Source organism: Coregonus lavaretus, assembly GCF_964263955.1.
Source record: "Coregonus lavaretus genome assembly, chromosome: 37".
NCBI classification, from domain to species: Eukaryota; Metazoa; Chordata; class Actinopteri; order Salmoniformes; family Salmonidae; genus Coregonus; species Coregonus lavaretus.
The window spans coordinates 28,047,494-28,065,746 of NC_140024.1; the positions used below are offsets into that span (position 1 = coordinate 28,047,494).

The following is an 18,253-nucleotide window of genomic DNA, read 5'->3' on the forward strand; positions in this document are numbered from 1 at the left end:
GTCAGTCGTCTCGTCAGCTTGAATGGCGATAAAATCAGCACTCTTTACTTCCTCCAGGATGTAATCCTTAAGCACTGACAGCATACAGTCCAACAGCTCGTTCTGTATCGTCTTTGACGTGCCCTTAAAAACGGTAGCTGTCTTCAGGTGCTCCTCCAGCACACTGTCGAGGGAGGCAACAAAATCCACTAAGCCCCGGAAAATGCCGGGGTTGTCCGAGGAGTCAGTCTCCTCGTGCCCACGCAAGGCCAACTCAAAAGCCCCACAGAACTTCACACAATCGATAATTTTGGATAGAATGTGCCTGTTTTTATCCACCTCCTCATTGTGTTTCCTCACCGCAATCCTGTGGCCGTCATCCAGCTGCGTAGCAATGTTCACCCTTCCTAATACAGCTAGCTTTACAGAGTTGTCCATGTGTGCCCTGGTGTTCTCATGTTTCTTTACCTTCTCTGACAGGTGCTTCATATCCCTCACTCCGGTACCTGTCCATGCTGAATCTGACCCCGTCGTTTTAAAAAGCAAGCACGGAAAGCAAAATAAAGCATTAGCATCAGTGCACCCAGCTAGCCAAGCCTTCCTGGTGTACCAGCTACGGGAGAAGCCGCACATATACTGCTTCCCTTTCTCGCTAGCCTGCTGTCTGATTGAGAGGTCAGGTTGATCTGGGCCCAGCTCTTTCACCCGAACTTTCTCTGACAAAGTTCTCCTCTCAAACGGATCTTGGAGGAGAGATTTCACCGAGTTAGGGTTGGGTCTTGGAAGAGTAACGTTTGCGCTCGCCATTGTCGTCTAGTAAAAATGGCGCCACTGGAGCCCGGTCCTTATTTTATCAGGGGCGAGCTTGGGGCGATAAAATAATCGCCCTCCTTGGATTCGATTTAAGATCGCTGATTGGCTACATTTTATGTCATACATTCATATCTTAAATTAGCAATTGGCTTAACTGCTACGTAGACCCGCCTCCTCGGGGCACTTTCTGTATCGCCCAGAGCTGACGAGGCGTTTGACAGGCAGAGGAAAGGTTGCGAATATGATTTTCTATCATATCTTACACATATTACTGTGTGCATTCCATATTTCAAACACACAAATATTGACATACTGATGTTTTTATTATTATTATTATTATTTTTATTTATTTTTTATTTTATTTTTTAAAATAATTTTATTTAAGGGGGCGGCGCCCTAGCGCCCTCTATCGGCCAGCCGCCACTGAGTGTGAAAGATGGGTGGGTGGGTGGGTGGGTAGGTGGGTAGTAAGAAAGAGTAAGTAAGTAAGAAAGAGGCTTGCGTCAATGGAATGATAGAAATGGCTTAGAAATGAACGAGTCCAATGAGTGCGCTGTGGGCGTGTCCTCCTGCCTCTGCTGGTGTAAACAGCATGTTCAGAAGCGCCAGGCTCGCGCGGAGCGGAGAGGAGATGAGTGTATAAATATCAGAGCGCCTCTTCTCTCCGCTATACCAGACCTGACACATGAACTCATTGTCCCTGTCACATCTCCTGTGTGTCCTCACCAAGACCGCACTTCCCAAAGGAGTCGACTAGACAACGGTTGGCTTATGCTACAGGTTGGTGCGTCTCTCGATCTCCGTGGAGTTTATAGGCAACTACTAAATATTTTGGGGATTTTAAAACAACTCCAGAACGCTGCGCGCCTCTCTTTTGCTCTTCGCTCCGCTCTTACTCGGGTGTCAAAGACAAAGCCACCGGTGTATCGGTAGTCTAGCCTGCTAATAGGAATAAAACAGACTGTTTTGGGTCGTTGTGGACTGTACAGCCTACAGAAAGAAGCGGCCAGTGCCAGCTGTGGCTGTAAGGACCAGAGGTGTTTGTTTTCAAGGTGCGCCTTTTTGCGGTTCGTTCGAGCTCATCTCCTCCCGGTGTCATTGATCAGTGTCAAAACAAATCGGTCTGCTCGTGCCATTAGCTTTTAAACAAATATATTTGTATCCCTATATGTAATTAATGCAATTTACACAATGCCATCCTTATAGACTTTGACCGTGTATGACAGCAATACTGGTACCGTATCCGTGCATAGACGACTTTATCATGTGCCAACACGTTTCACCGCGAAAGCAAGCACAACTCGCGCAAGTGGTAGCATTGTTAAAATCACAAATTCTATTTATAGGGCTGTTTCGTGCATGATGTTGTATAATATGATACTGTGCAGCAAGGGTAGCCTATGTTGTGTATATTCACGCGCTCCGTTCGCATGTGCTACTGTCTCTTGCGCTTGCTTCTCGTAACGTGCGCGCCCGGAATCGCTGCTAGGAGGCATCAAGTGCACAGTCATCAGGTATGTGTTTTTTATATTCTTCCTACATTGCGTGATTTTCAACATGTCTATATATTATTCAAGTTGTATTATATGGTTTGCCTATAGTATTAGTGTTTTTCAGATTGATGCGCCCATATAGGAACCTATAGCTAATCGGTGATTTAATTGAACTCAGCCAGTATAGGGAGGTAAGAGCAGCGTTAGTTTAGTTTATACTAGCCTATGTAGCCTATATGTTAATTCATTATCAGGATATGTGGAATGAGTGATGAGCATGTGACAATTCAGGTTTGACTGATGCTGTAAGAGAATATTGATGATGAATGTAAGACATGCTTAGAATATGACAACATTTGAGCTTCGGCTGTTTAATAAGTGAATGGATTTCCTGCTGTAATTGAAGTCTTTAGAGGGCTTAGTGGTCAGTCAATAAGCAGTGTGTGTATGTGTGTGTGTCAGATTTAAGAATGGGAAAACGTTAACCCTGTACTGCCCCCCCCCCCCCCTTCTTTCAGTCGCTCTTGTAAAATATGCATAGCTAGCAGAGATGATGATGATGATGATGATGGTGGTATCAAATCTCAGGAAAGGAATGACTAAGACCGGATTTCAAGGACATAATTGACAAGAGCCCTGCATAAGAGAGAGAGGAGCGAGAGAGAGAGCAGTGAGAACAGCGAGAGAGAGACAGAGAGAGAGGGAGAGATGTTTAGAAGCAACAGAGGTCCACATTAGAGCCACAGAACAGGGATTGAAGTAGGAACACCTATTGGAACCATGTAATCAGTGCTGGGAATCTCAAAGCATCTCAGAGAAACAGCTACCTGTGTTTGACTGACAGCTAGAGATTTACAAACTAATTGGTATATTCAGAATCTACTCTGGTTTTCCACACATAACCCATAACTGAGGAGAGGAGAGGAGAGGAGAGGAGAGAGGACAAGAGAGGAGAGGAGGAGAAAGGACAGATGAAGAGAGGAGAGGAGAAAGGACAGATGAAGAGAGGAGAGGAGAGAAGGAGAAAGGACAGATAAAGAGAAGAGAGGAGAGAAGAAGAGAGGGAAGTACCCAGAGTCTTGAGAAGAAAACAGGAATACAGCAGGTGAGTGCAACCTTTCCTTGTCTTCTTTTGACTTGCAAATATGACTGTGCATACATGGCCTAAGGGGCAGGTGTGTGTGTGTGTGTGTGTGTGTGATACCCTCTTACCAGGGTTACTCTTGAAGACATCTGTAGAATGAGCAGAATAACAGAGACAACCCCATTTGTCATGAAGTGTTTAAAATAGGCACTACAGTATATCATATGTCAGTGTGGTGGTGGATATCACATACTGTAGGTGTGGTGGTGGATATCACATACTGTAGGTGTGGTGGTGGAGACACTTATAGATTAAGATGGGGGGAGGACGGAGAGATGCTGGGAGAGAGAAGGAGAAAGAGAGAGAGGGGAAGAGATGTCTGGAGAGGGAAGTGTAGAGAAAGAGAGAGGGGAAGAGATGTCTGGAGAGGGAAGTGTAGAGAGAAAGCGAGAGAGGGGAAGAGATGTCTGGAGAGGGAAGTGTAGAGAGAGAGGGGAAGAGATGTCTGGAGAGGGAAGTGTAGAGAGAGAAAGAGAGAGGGGAAGAGATGTCTGGAGAGGGAAGTGTAGAGAGAGAAAGAGAGGGGAAGAGATGTCTGGAGAGGGAAGTGTAGAGAGAAAGAGAGAGAGGGGAAGAGATGTCTGGAGAGGGAAGTGTAGAGAAAGAGAGAGAGGGGAAGAGATGTCTGGAGAGGGAAGTAGAGAGAAAGAGAGGGGAAGAGATGTCTGGAGAGGGAAGTGTAGAGCGAGAAAGAGAGAGAGGGGAAGAGATGTCTGGAGAGGGAAGTAGAGAGAGAGAGAAAGAGAGAGAGGGGAAGAGAGGCTGAGAGGGAAGTAGAGAGAGAGAAAGAGAGGCTGAGTGGGAGTAAGAAAGAGATTGAGGAGAGCTATAAAGAGAGATGGAGAGAGAGAGGCCTATAGTCTAATTATTACTCTGACAGCTACCAGTATCGCTCCATCTATTTGAGCCTGTTCTGGGGTTTTCTTAGCATAGAAATATAATGACTATAAAGGACATTCCATTCATGTTCTTGTGGCTCATAGTGGCTGCAGCAATCAGAATGCTCAATGCATTGACTCATATCATATCCTCATCTCTCAGACCCTCATGGCCATTCTAAATGCTGTTTGCATGCAGCAATGTTTGTGTGTGTGTGTGCGCGCGTGCAACGATATGTAGTGGACAAATCCAGTGAATTTCAGGCTGGTGGAACGCGAAGCAGCGTGCTACTCCTTTTTGTCACATCCCTTCTAACTTGTTAGCAGCTCGTCTGCATTTTTGTCTGAGCTATGTTCAATCTGCTAGGTCTGTTTCTATGTTCAATATGCCAAGTCTATTTCTATGTTAATTCTGCCATGTATATTTCAATGTTCATTGTGCACGTTTTTTTTTATATGTACATTCTGACAAGTCCATTTCTATGTTAATTCTGCTAGGTGGTTTTCTATGTTAATTCTACAAGGTCTATTTCTATGTCCATTCTGCTAGGTCTATTTCTATGTCCATTCTGCTAGGTCTATTTCTATGTCCATTCTGCTAGGTCTATTTCTATGTCCATTCTGCTAGGTCTATTTCTATGTCCATTCTGCTAGGTCTATTTCTATGTCCATTCTGCTAGGTCTATTTCTATGTCCATTCTGCTAGGTCTATTTCTATGTCCATTCTGCTAGGTCTATTTCTATGTCCATTCTGCTAGGTCTATTTCTATGTCCATTCTGCTAGGTCTATTTCTATGTCCATTCTGCTAGGTCTATTTCTATGTCCATTCTGCTAGGTCTATTTCTATGTCCATTCTGCTAGGTCTATTTCTACTGTATGTGGGCGAGTCACTCTCTGAGACAGAGATTCAGGAGTTCTTGGCACACATCTGTTGTGGAACACTGGGGAGCACACACACACACACACACACACACACACACTGCCACCGTGGATGAGTGGGCGAGCTGCCAGAGGTCACCATTTACTCCAGGAAACCACCAGGGCTCCAGCCCTTCCCTCTCTCATGTGCCTGTACAAGCCTTCTGGCTTGGCGAGTTGCTCTCTGCCTCCTCCTTAGGAAAATACCAGCTCTTCATATTATATTGTACAAGGTGCGCAGTCAGAAACCAAATGGCACCCTATTCCCTACATAGTGCACTACTGTTGAACAGGGCCCAATAGGGAATAGGGTGCCATTTGGGATGTATACCCTAGTAGTTTTGGCCTATCCATCATGCCCTTAATGGGGTGTGAAATTGATCCAAGTGGTTGTTGTCCCGCCTCGCCCTGCCAGCCTTGCAGCTAGTTCCCCCTGGCATGTATCTTAGGATTCATCCCAAATGGCACCCTATTCCTACAGTGTGCACAATTTTTGACCAGAGCCCTATGAGCCCTTATCAAAAGGAGTTCAGTATGTAGGGAATACGGTGCCATTTGGGACGCAGCCTGAGGCTAAGGATTTAATTAATGAAATAAAACTGTGATAGGTCCAAGAAGTGGATAACATGGTGTAAATTGATACCCAGCGTTTCCTTGGCTTGGCTTAGCCTCTTGCTTTCTTCTCCTCCACTTGGGGTTATTTTGGTGTCCAGCTACATGTCTTTGTGTGTGTGTGTGTGTGTGTGTGTGTGTGTGTACATGCATGTGTGTGTTATTTTGGGTGGTTGTTTGAGGCCTATGGGCTGACTTGTCTAGCCCTAATGTGACCCGGCAGACAGACAGACAGGTGGACACTGACAGATCTCTCTCACTCTCACTCTCACTCTGACCCTTCATAGTTCTCACAATATGTCACATTGATTTAGAAGTACACTCAGAAAGGCCCTTACAAGGACACGTTGTAGACACTTGGGCTAAAATCCTATCTTGAGGTCCTTGCATGTAACTCAAGATTTCCATACAAATCTATTGACATCAATGCATACCAGTGGTGGCTGGTGGCACTTTAAATTGGAGGACGTGCTCATAGTAATGTCTGGAACGGAATCTATGGAATGGTACCAAACACATGATACCATTCCATTCCATTCCATTTCAGACATTACTATGAGCCATCCTCCCCTCACCAGCCTCCACTGATGCATATAGTAAGTTATGCACACGTCTAAGTAAAGCACACACCACAGGAGGCTGGTGAGGGGAGGACGGCTCATAATAATGGCTGGAATGGAGTGGTATTCTGTTCCAGCCATTACTATGAGCCTGTCCTCCCTAATTAAGGTGCCACCAGCCACCTGTGGCACACACATCACAAATGAGATTTTTCACATTGTTTGACACAGGACTTACTGTACACTGTATAGCTACTTTGTATTGTAGTCTGAAAGAGGTTCCACTGTCCAAACAGAAATATCTAATTGGAACTGCGATAGTAGAGCTGTAGGCTTATACATTATTGAATAAGACTAGCTAGCGTAAACGTGTATGAATGATGACGTGTCCCATATGAAATCCTCACATGGATAAAACATTTAGAATTCAGATTTAATAGATAAACAGTATGCCTTAGACTGCGGGCTGCATTCAACAGTTAACTTCCTGTTATCCAAAATGCAAGCTAAGCTATCTAAGGCTCTCCAGTTGGAAAGGGGCCGTATGGATCCTTTTTCTCTGGTATTTGTTGTGTGCCTGTGTTTTTCATTTGTCAGTGTGTGTGTGTGTTTTGGTATCTTGATACAAGCCCTTAGAGGCTCGACATGATGGGCCAAGAATGCTTCATGTCTAATCAGGGTTTTCCTCAGCAGCCATTTGACCTGACATGGTTCTGTCAGACGAGATGCAGACGGGCCACTCTCCATACTGTCTAAACATCACACCACTGTCCTCATGTTCTTTACGGCTTATCCTGAGGAGACACACACACACACACACACACACACACAAACACACACACACACACACATACACATACACATACACATACACATACACACACACACACACAGTTGGGACACCTGGCTGTATATGCAAGCCCGACCTAGCCCGACCAAGAGATGTGCTTGGACAGGCTAGCCTCAATATCCTCATACAGGAGGACTGCAGTGTGTGTGGCAGGGTTGGGCTGGCGATGAGTAATAGAAGTGTAATGGAGAGCGGGGGTTAGGCCTGAAACCACGGGGGGATTGGATTTGGCAACAGGGTACATTTGGATGATTTATCATTAAGGGAGCATTGTGCATGGTAAATGTTAACATTAATGCCCTCAGAACAGTCTCAATTCGTTGGGGCGTGGACTCTACAAGTTGTCGAAAGCGTTCCACAGGGATGCTGGCCCATGTTGACTCCAATGCTTCCCACAGTTGTGTCAAGTTGGCTGGATGTCCTTTGGGTGGTGACCATTCTTGATATACACGGGAAACTGTTGAGCGTGAAAAACCCAGCAGTGTTGCAGTTCTTGACACAATCAAACCGGTGCGCCTGGCACCTACTACCATACCCCATTCAAAGGCACTTAAGCCTTCTGTCTTGCCCATAAGCCCTCTGAATGGCACACACACACAATCCTGTCTCAAGGCTTAAAAATCAGTCTTTAACCTGTCCTTCATCTACACTCATTGAAGTGGATTTAACAAGTGACATCAATAAGGGATTCATAGCTTTCAGCAGGTGTTCATAATGTTTTGTCCACACATGTCTACTCTCCTCTGGGATATGAGAGCCAGAATGTTACATATTCCTCTAATAAGGCATAAACCTCTAGAGTATTCATCTCTTACCCTACGAGGTCCGGAGCCTGCAGATTTTCTGTTCTACCTGATAATTATTGCACCCACCTGGTGTCGCAGGTTGAAATCAGTCCCTGATTAGAGGGGAAGAATGAAAAAAAGCTGTGGAACCGGCTTCAAGGGCCAGATTAGAATTTGACGGCACTAGTGTGTAGGTGTGTGTGTGTGTGTTGTAATGAGTTAGAGGATGCGATGCACAGAGCCATATCTCTTGGAAGGAGAGTAATCCTTGTGGAGAATGGGGCAGGTTTGTCAAAGCTGACATCTGTCAGAACAGGAGGGAATAAACTACCTGCCACTACCTAGAGAGTATGGGGGGGGGGGGGGGGGGGGGTGATGGAATTGGAGGAGGGAGGGAGGGAGGGAGGGAGGGAGGGGTTGGAAGGGAGAGAGATTGGGTTGGAGAGAGCTGCAATTGGAGAAAATAGAAGGGGATGGAGAGAGGGATGGTTTGGAGAGCGATTTGGTTTGACAGAAAGAAGGAGAGGAAGATGGGATTGGAGAAAGAGAGAGGGGGGTTGAGGACAGAGACAGAAAGAGAGAGAGAGATCCCATCATATTCCCTTGATGAAAAGAGGAAATGGATAGAGCTGGTAGAATACCAAACAAGTTACTGTCACATCTTGGAGGAGAAATAGGACTTTTTCCATCCAGCCTATCACAAATCATAGGAGACATTTTGTCACCACCAGGTTTCGACTGGTTTCATTTTGCAAAGAAAAACACATTTAACGCTTGAATCAATCTAATACAATCTGAGAATCAAGCTCTCAAGGAATAATATACTGTAAGAGAACAAACATCTAAGTAATGGGGGGAGAAAACATTTCATGTTATTCATTTTCTGGATTTCTTTCATGCAGGACTGAGTTGAATAGACAAAAAACCTAAATGTGACTTGTGATTTTCTCTGTGTTTCAGGAAGACTGTGGGAACAAGAGTGGATCCAGCCCGCTTGACTGTGGTGACAAGGTGAGTAAACACACACACACACACACACACACACACACACACACACACACACACACACATATACAAATACAGTGAGGGAAAAAAGTATTTGATCCCCTGCTGATTTTGTACGTTTGCCCACTGACAAAGACATGATCAGTCTATAATTTTAATGGTAGGTTTATTTGAACAGTGAGAGACAGAATAACAACAAACAAATCCAGAGAAACGCATGTCAAAAATGTTATAAATTGATTTGCATTTTAATGAGGGAAATAAGTATTTGACCCCCTCTCAATCAGAAAGATTTCTGGCTCCCAGGTGTCTTTTATACAGGTAACGAGCTGAGATTAGGAGCACACTCTTAAACGGAGTGCTCCTAATCTCAGTGTGTTACCTGTATAAAAGACACCTGTCCACAGAAGGAATCAATCAGATTCCAAACTCTCCACCATGGCCAAGACCAAAGAGCTCTCCAAGGACCTACACAAGGCTGGAATGGGCTACAAGACCATTGCCAAGCAGCTTGGTGAGAAGGTGACAACAGTTGGTGCGATTATTCGCAAATGGAAGAAACACAAAAGACCTGTCAATCTCCCTCGGCCTGGGGCTCCATGCAAGATCTCACCTCGTGGAGTTGCAATGATCATGAGAATGGTGAGGAATCAGCCCAGAACTACACGGGAGGATCTTGTCAATGATCTCAAGGCAGCTGGGACCATAGTCACCAAGAAAACAATAGGTAACACACTACGCCGTGAAGGACTGAAATCCTGCAGCGCCCGCAAGGTCCTCCTGCTCAAGAAAGCACATATACAGGCCCGTCTGAAGTTTGCCAATGAACATCTGAATGATTCAGAGGAGAACTGGGTGAAAGTGTTGTGGTCAGATGAGACCTAAATGGAGCTCTTTGGCATCAACTCAACTTGCCGTGTTTGGAGGAGGAGGAATGCTGCCTATGACCCCAAGAACACCATCCCCACCGTCAAACATGGAGGTGGAAACATTATGCTTTGGGGGTGTTTTTCTGCTAAGGGGACAGGACAACTTCACCGCATCAAAGGGACGATGGACGGGGCCATGTACCGTCAAATCTTGGGTGAGAACCTCCTTCCCTCAGTCAGGGCATTGAAAATGGGTCGTGGATGGGTATTCCAGCATGACAATTACCCAAAACACACGGCCAAGGCAACAAAGGAGTGGCTCAAGAAGAAGCACATTAAGGTCCTAGAGTGGCCTAGCCAGTCTCCAGACCTTAATCCCATAGAACATTTGTGGAGGGAGCTAAAGGTTTGAGTTGCCAAACGTCAGCCTCGAAACCTTAATGACTTGGAGAAGATCTGCAAAGAGGAGTGGGACAAAATCCCTCCTGAGATGTGTGCAAACCTAGTGGCCAACTACAAGAAACGTCTGACCTCTGTGATTCCCAACAAGTGTTTTGCCACCAAGTACTAAGTCATGTTTTGCAGAGGGGTCAAATACTTATTTCCCTCATTAAAATGCAAATCAATTTATAACATTTTTGACATGCGTTTTTCTGGATTTTGTTGTTGTTATTCTGTCTCTCACTGTTCAAATAAACCTACCATTAAAATTATAGACTGATCATGTCTTTGTCAGTGGGCAAACGCACAAAATCAGCAGGGGATCAAACACTTTCTTCCCTCACTGTACATATACAAATACACACACACAGATTAAGCTGTGTAAGCGCTCCCCGACAGCTTGCTCCCCAGTGTTCTGCAAGGCACAGATTCCATGAGTCAATCCCCAGAACTGCATGTTGTTATCACAGTGTTTGTGTGTGCTTTTCTGTGAGTGTATGTGTGCTTTTCTGTGAGTGTGTGTGTGCTTTTCTGTGAGTGTGTGTGTGCTTTTCTGTGAGTGTGTGTGTTCTTTTCTGTGAGTGTGTGTGTTCTTTTCTGTGAGTGTGTGTGTGTGTGTTCTTTTCTGTGAGTGTGTGTGTGTGTGTTCTTTTCTGTGAGTGTGTGTGTGTTCTTTTCTGTGAGTGTGTGTGTTCTTCTCTGTGAGTGTGTGTGTTCTTCTCTGTGAGTGTGTGTGTTCTTCTCTGTGAGTGTGTGTGTGTTCTTCTCTGTGAGTGTGTGTGTTCTTCTCTGGGAGTGTGTGTTCATCTCTGTGAGTGTGTGTGTTCTTCTCTGTGAGTGTGTGTGTTCTTCTCTGTGAGTGTGTGTGTTCTTCTCTGTGAGTGTGTGTTCTCGCCACACCATGTAGTGTAGTGAATAATGGATGTGTGAAAGTGAGAGACCTCAGTAGAATGTGACTGCAGGGAGGATTGAAAAGAGGGCTGAGTCTTTCATCTGCTGCTACATGTCAATCTCATCTAGATGATGGCTGTCGTATGGCACACAGTTTATGTGTGTGTGTTTCTCTCTCTCTCTCTTTCTGTATATATCTCTATCCAAGGCCAGTTGCCGATGTCATTGTTGGGAGTGTCTGTCTGTCTGTCTGTCTGTCTGTCTGTCTGTCTGTCTGTCTGTCTGTCTCCCCAAGGCTTGTTTCTGATGTTAGATGGTTGGTTTAACCTAGTAATTCAGCAGTACCAGCCCCAGATTTGTGTCTCGTGTTCTGAATTAATGTAGGAAAACTGGAGAGGCAGAATTGATTACATCTTTTAATTTTGCTTAGCTCGGATGATAAGTCATGTTGAGGTGATTCCGACGATGCTAACGGCATGTGTAGTGTGTAGTGTGTAGTTGTTCACTTGAGCATGTATTACTTATTCAAGACTTATATAAGCCAACAAGATCTGTGTGTGTGTGTGTGTGTGCGCGTGTGTGTGTTAAATGAGACCCCAGGGATGTGTATGTCCTCCTGATGTAGTTTCTCCAGTCATTGGAGGTGAGTGTGCTTTTAATTTGTTTTTAGGCCAGGACCCATACAGAGTGTTTATCATAGCGTGGGCTCTTTCTTCCCTACAGGATGACGTTCAAAGGCACTTAAATCTTTTGTCTTGCCCATTCACCCTTTGAATGGCACACATACATAATCCATGTCTCAATTGTCTCAAGGCTTCGAAATCCTTCTTTAACCTGTCTTCTCCCCTTCATCAACCCTGATTTGAAGTGGTTTTAACAAGAGACATCAACAAGGGATAATAGCTTCCACATGGATTCACCTGGTCAGTCTATATAATGGAAAGTGCAGGTGTTCTTAATGTTTTGTACACTCACTGTGCGTGTGGGTGAGTGTATGTCTGCTAAGGTGTGGAGAATCAGAGCAGGTGGTCAGTCCAGTTCAAGTGTTCAGCAGTCTGATGGCTTGTAGATAGAAATTGTCTCAGAGCCTGTTGGTATCAGACCTCATGTTCTGATACCGTCTGCCCGACGGTAAGGGAGTGAACAGCTGGTGGCGGGGGGGTGTGGGATCCTAGATGATGCTGCAGGCCTGCCTCAGGCATTGTTTCAAGTAGATGTCCTGGATGGGTGGGAGCACAGTCCCAGTGTGTGTGTGCACAACTCTGCTGTGTGTGTGTGTGTGTGTGTGTGTGTGTGAGAGAGCATGTGGTTGTGTGCATATGTGTGTTTGCGTGCATCTGCCTGAGTGTGTGTGCATTCAAATCTGCTGTGTGTGTGTGTGTGTGTGTGTGTGTACATTTCAAGTTCCCCAGCACCCAGAGGGCTATGAGATGGGAGAACCCAACCCTCCCAGAACAAGAGTATGAATATAGATAGAATTTAAAAGGGAAGGAAAGAAAGCGTGAAAGAAGAAAATGGAAGAGAAAATATGTTCTTTTTTCTGTAAGGTTATTTTCCTGATATCTCATACCAACTGGGGAGTTCAGTCTAGATGTTTACAAGTCTTCCAGAAATTAATGAAAGGAGAGATTGTTGAACAACCATCACTTTGAAGTTCAATGTGTTTCAGTGATATACATTTTCAGAAGCACTCATTTTAATACGTATTTATTTCTATCCTAAAACTAAACTATTGTCAAGACATTATTTCTTGTGGATTGTTCCATGACAACTAGTTTGACAGGTAGACATATTCCATTGAGGAAGGGATTTCGTTTTGCACTAAATGGTAGAAGAAGAGGGTTTTCGTCTTCTCTCACTCTCCACTCTAACCATAGCTGAGACCAGTAATGCAGCTGTAGCATACGGACCTGAATTGAGTTTTTTTTATTGCTTTATATCTCTCCTCTCCGCCTCCCTCAGTTTCTAAGAACGCCTTTATGTATTTTCAAAAAGGCACCTTCAATTGGAAGAGTGAAAGAGCTTGAATCACTAAGTTTTGTCTGGAATTTGCAGCGATGATACTTTATGACGTGTGATGTTTTCTGTGACTGTGTGTGTGAGTGTGTATGTTTGTTGTAAGAGGGTGTGGGTGTGTGCGGTGGTTTGGAAGAGAACAATGATAAACAGGTTTAGTGAATGAAAGCATCTTGTTGTTTTTAAAAGAAGCCCCTGTCCTTTGGATTGTTTTTGTTTGACTAAACAGAATTCCATAGCCTCTCACTACAGATCCAGATTGTGTTTTGCGCTGCAACATATTGGGTTGCTTTGTATTGTGTTGCATTATGTTTTGTAGTGTAGTATTGCATTATGTTGTGTTGCAATAGATTGTGATATTGCAGATGTTGAGAGCACAGGAGGTGTGCACAGATGGGTGTGTTTGTTAGCTCAGGCAAGACCATGTTACATACACACAGTGAGCGTGGCCACATCCATCCTTCCTTCAGAGAGAGGAGAGGAGAGGAGAGGAGAGGAGAGGAGAGGAGAGGAGAGGAGAGGAGAGGAGAGGAGAGGAGAGGAGAGGAGAGGAGAGGAGAGGAGAGGAGAGGAGAGGAGAGGAGAGGAGAGGAGAGGAGAGGAGAGGAGAGGAGAGGAGAGGAGAGGAGAGGAGAGGAGAGGGATCGAGATCTCCAGGTCTGTCTGTTCTGCTGAATAATTTCTCTCAGATTTTTCCACTGACTGTCACTATGGAGTAAGTCTGTGTTGGGCTACCGATTTTAAATATCATCCCAACTAGGGACAAATCCTGTCTGTGTTGGGCTACCCATCTTAAAGATCATCCCAACTAGGGACAAAACCCAAGATGATACTATTGTACACTGCTCAAAAGAATAAAGGGAACACTAAAATAACACATCCTAGATCTGAATGAATGAAATAATCTTATTAAATACTTTTTTCTTTACATAGTTGAATGTACTGACAACAAAATCACACAGAAATTATCAATGGAAATCAAATGTATCAACCCATGGAGGTCTGGATTTGGAGTCACACTCAAAGTTAAAGTGGAAAACCACACTACAGGCTGATCCAACTTTGATGTAATGTCCTTAAAACAAGTCAAAATGAGGCTCAGTAGTGTGTGTGGCCTCCACGTGCCTGTATGACCTCCCTACAATGCCTGGGCATGCTCCTGATGAGGTGGCGGGTGGTCTCCTGAGGGATCTCCTCCCAGATCTGGACTAAAGCATCCGCCAACTCCTGGACAGTCTGTGGTGCAACGTGGCGTTGGTGGATGGAGCGAGACATGATGTCCCAGATGTGCTCAATTGGATTCAGGTCTGGGGAACGGGCGGGCCAGTCAATAGCATCAATGCCTTCCTCTTGCAGGAACTGCTGACACACTCCAGCCACATGAGGTCTAGCATTGTCTTGCATAAGGAGGAACCCAGGGCCAACCGCACCAGCATATGGTCTCACAACGGGTCTGAGGATCTCATCTCGGTACCTAATGGCAGTCAGGCTACCTCTGGCGAGCACATGGAGGGCTGTGCGGCCCCCCAAAGAAATGCCACCCCACACCATGACTGACCCACCGCCAAACCGGTCATGCTGGAGGATGTTGCAGGCAGCAGAACGTTCTCCACGGCGTCTCCAGACTCTGTCACGTCTGTCACATGTGCTCGGTGTGAACCTGCTTTCATCTGTGAAGAGCACAGGGCACCAGTGGCGAATTTGCCAATCTTGGTGTTCTCTGGCAAATGCCGAACGTCCTGCACGGTGTTGGGCTGTAAGCACAACCCCCACCTGTGGACGTCGGGCCCTCATACCACCCTCATGGAGGTCATTTTGCAGGGCTCTGGCAGTGCTCCTCCTGCTCCTCCTTGCACAAAGGCAGAGGCAGCGGTCCTACTGCTGGGTTGTTGCCCTCCTACGGCCTCCTCCACGTCTCCTGATGTACTGGCCTGTCTCCTGGTAGCGCCTCCATGCTCTGGACACTACGCTGACAGACACAGCAAACCTTCTTGCCACAGCTCGCATTGATGTGCCATCCTGGATGAGCTGCACTACCTGAGCCACTTGTGTTTGTGTGGGTTTTAGACTCCGTCTCATGCTACCACTAGAGTGAAAGCACCGCCAGCATTCAAAAGTGACCAAAACATCAGCCAGGAAGCATAGGAACTGAGAAGTGGTCTGTGGTTACCACCTGCAGAACCACTCCTTTATTGGGGGTGTCTTGCTAATTGCCTATAATTTCCACCTGTTGTCTATTCCATTTGCACAACAGCATGTGAAATGTATTGTCAATCAGTGTTGCTTCCTAAGTGGACAGTTTGATTTCACAGAAGTGTGATTGACTTGGAGTTACATTGTGTTGTTTAAGTGTTCCCTTTATTTTTTTGAGCAGTGTACCATAATTAAATTCTTAATTTGTTTTGTGTGTTCGTTCATTTAGTAATTCATTTATTGATCTATCCATTCATTCATTTATTCAATCATTTATTAGTTAATTGATAAGGACTCTTTCTGCTCCTGAGCAGCTTCTTGTTGATGGATGCTTTGTCGCTCCAGGTTGTGTGTTAGTGTGTGTATGTGTGTACTTTACAGTGTGTTTATGTACAGTGTCTGCGTGTGTATTTTACCTCTGTGGAATCCACAGGTTGAGCAATGAGTTGTCAATGAAAACACAGTTAGCTAGCTAGGTGTTTACTTTATTGACACACACACACACACACACACAGAGAGAAACACACACACACACACACACAGAGAGAAACACACACACACACAAGACTATACAGTGCACTTCTCTTAGAAGAATGACGTGTTCAGAACTATTTTTTATTATTATTTTTAAAAAGTTAAGTAAATTGTGTAGGAATCGTTGTTTCTGATGGTTTAAGACCACTTAACCAGTGTATTCCTATACAATAGCTGTGACTAGAGAATACTGGGTCGTATTCATTTGTCCAAACCAAAACTAGTATTTCTTATTGGACAAGTTCACGTAGTCCCTCCCTGTTTCAGTCCATTCTATTCTGTTTGGTGCCTAATAATCAGCCCTGGTCAGAAAAAAGACATCTATGGTAAAGAAGTTGTTATTTAACATGCAGCTTGTGTCATCAGGACTGCGTGTTTATGCTTAGATCGTCTCAGAAGGATTCACCATTCAACACACATTCCCCTCATCTGTGTATGTGTGCATGTTTGTGTGTGAGAGAGAGAGGGAGTTTGCTTATCACATTCCTTAATTTAGTACACACACTCGGCTATGTCTTACAATATTTGTGAGGACTTTTTGGGGACCAACAATTTATTCCCATTCAAAATTATTTATTCCCTAACCTACCCCTAAACCTATCCCTAACCCTTACCCTAACCCCTAAACCTATCCCTAACCCTTACCCTAACCCCTAAACCTATCCCTAACCCTTACCCTAACCCTAAACCTAACCCCTAAGCATGAAATAGCCTTTTTACTTATGAGGACTTCTGGTACTCATAAGTATAGTAAAACATGTATAAACACACACACACATTGACTCCTGTTTAGCACTCTGCCTAGTCTTCATTTGCTGTCCCATTCTCAGGCAGGCTGAGAACCTGTCAGGGAGCAATAAAAGCAAGCAGTGACAAAACGAATGGAAAACAGGCTCCCTGTGTATGAGAGGGTGTGCGACTCTGTGCTCTCGAATGTACAGTGTGTGTGTGTGCCTCCGTTTGTGTGTGTGTTATATGTATATGCTAACCATAATCAGCACCACAGAGACACACTCTTCCTTCTGGATGTTATTGCAGACAGAGTGAAAGGCCAGATCGAGGATCAGCTTCCCCTCCCCCAATCCTAACCTTAACCATTAGTGGGGAAAATGCCAAACTGACACAAGATCAGCATCTAATGGCAATGTCACCCTGCTCCCATCGTTGTCCCCGCTGGTGTCTGTCCCACTGACAGGCCACTCTCTGACCAATCACCCTGCGTTCTGGGTAGGAGTGATGTTATCCTCTCTTCATCTGGCGGACCTTACACACACACACACACACACACACACTACACACACACACTACACACACACACACACACACTACACACACACACACACACGGGCGCACAAACAGTCCTCAAAGATGGTGCTTTAATGTCCCAGCTATAAAGGACATACTTAAACACACATGTTATATAATTATAGAACTGAATAAAAAAGGTTTGTGACTCTAGAGGTCTGGCCGGCAGAGGCTATTTAAAAGGACACACACAGACACACACACACACACACACACACACACACTGACACACTGACAGACACACACACACACACAGACACATACTGGAGCCATATTCCAGAGAGGGAAAAGGGAAGATATGGTGAAACAGTGGAACAATAAGATCTGATACATCATAATAATGGAGTCCATATGTTTCTAGTATTAAAACTGACTGGCTGATGTCAACCATGTGGAGGCTGGGTAGAGAGGATTGGCTGATGTCAACCATGTGGAGGCTGGGTAGAGAGGACTGGCTGATGTCAACCATGTGGAGGCTGGGTAGAGAGGACTGGCTGATGTCAACCATGTGGAGGCTGGGTAGAGAGGACTGGCTGATGTCAACCATGTGGAGGCTGGGTAGAGAGGACTGGCTGATGTCAACCATGTGCAGGCTGGGTAGAGAGGACTGGCTGATGTCAACCATGTGGAGGCTGGGTAGAGTGGACTGGCTGATGTCAACCATGTGGAGGCTGGGTAGAGAGGACTGGCTGATGTCAACCATGTGGAGGCTGGGTAGAGAGGACTGGCTGATGTCAACCATGTGGAGGCTGGGTAGAGAGGACTGGCTGATGTCAACCATGTGGAGGCTGGGTAGAGAGGACTGGCTGATGTCAACCATGTGCAGGCTGGGTAGAGAGGACTGGCTGATGTCAACCATGTGGAGGCTGGGTAGAGAGGACTGGCTGATGTCAACCATGTGCAGGCTGGGTAGAGAGGACTGGCTGATGTCAACCATGTGGAGGCTGGGTAGAGAGGACTGGCTGA

The 18,253-nt window shown here is 45.3% G+C and overlaps 1 protein-coding gene across 1 annotated transcript in view; it reads left to right on the forward strand.

Moving 5' to 3' along the window:
- Positions 1-1,477: 1,477 nt before the first annotated feature.
- LOC311111407 (cell migration-inducing and hyaluronan-binding protein-like) overlaps positions 1,478-18,253 on the forward strand; it is a gene marked incomplete at its 3' end in the record, with an annotated part of 102,053 nt that continues 85,277 nt past the window's right edge. The window contains exon 1 of the mRNA XM_084154119.1: positions 1,478-1,572. The remainder of the gene's footprint in view (positions 1,573-18,253) is intronic.